This window comes from Galeopterus variegatus, unplaced genomic scaffold (assembly GCF_000696425.1).
Source record: "Galeopterus variegatus unplaced genomic scaffold, G_variegatus-3.0.2 Scaffold1253, whole genome shotgun sequence".
Taxonomy (NCBI): domain Eukaryota; kingdom Metazoa; phylum Chordata; class Mammalia; order Dermoptera; family Cynocephalidae; genus Galeopterus; species Galeopterus variegatus.
In genome coordinates this window covers 151,016-152,199 of record NW_007727364.1, presented here as the reverse complement: position 1 = coordinate 152,199, position 1,184 = coordinate 151,016, and positions in this window count along the sequence as shown.

Here is a 1,184-nt window from a genome sequence, read left to right as displayed (position 1 = left end):
AGCGCTGATGCCGGGGCCTAGCCTGGTGTGGTAGGTGGGAGCCAGGCAGGCGGGAGCCAGACGGGCTTCAGCCCTGCAAGTGGGGCTGGACTGGGGGTGACTCACAGAGCTCACAGAGTTGGGCCAGTCTGGCGCCTTCCACTCCGTTTCTGTGTCGTCTCTGCTCTTCAGCCTATTTCATTCTGTTTTCAATGTCTATAATTCCACTGAAGTTACTCTTGTCAAGAACGTTCGCATTGTGAAACTGAAGAGACCACCTTCTTTCCTCATCATATTCAATTTTTGGATAGCATTCAATACTTCTCAACTTCTTTTTAAAGGACTTTCTTCTCTTGTTTCAGCCACCTTCTTAGGTATCCTCCCATCTCTCTAGTCACTTATGAGCATAATTTGATAGCTCTTTGTATTCCATCAGTGCATCACACAGTGTAGACCTCTGGGACTATGTCACATGTTCTCTTGTCTCTCTACATATTCTAAATGATGTCATCTACTTATGTTACCACAATATTCTCTATAATATATATTCTGATGGTTTCCTGGTATCTCTGAACTTCGATTATATTCAACTACTAACTTAACATATCCACCTGATAATCCCTAAATCACCGAAAATTTACAACTTCAAAACTGAGCTCTCAATTTTTCTACTCAAACCTCTGGATTTACACTTTATTAAATATTATAATTTACTATGTACTCATGTTGTTCAAGCCCAGAAAATTGGGAATCATCCTTTATTCTTTTGTTTTTCTCAGTTTCCACATTAAATTATCATTGGATATTATGATTTTATATTCTAAAGGTATTTTAAATCTGTCTAGTTCACTGCCGACATCATTGTTCAAGTCTCTACCATCTTTCCCCTAGCCTATTGTAGTAGTCTTCTAACTAAAATTTATGGTTCCTTTGATCCATTTACCTAAAACAGAAAATATGATCCACTGAAAATATAAATTGGATCAGGCCATTCTCTCAAATTTTTACAATTTCCCATCATAAGTGGGTCCTAAACGAATGAAGTAGCCTAGATTAATCATGGTAAACCACCAAGAGCCTGCTCAGTTTTGAGAGAGGAGCTATTAATTTGTTTCAGCAGATGTAGCCATGAAAGTATTTTGGTTTGAGTTGCCAAATATAACAAGAGAATACAAAAATCTGTGTGTGTGTGTGTGTGTGTGTGT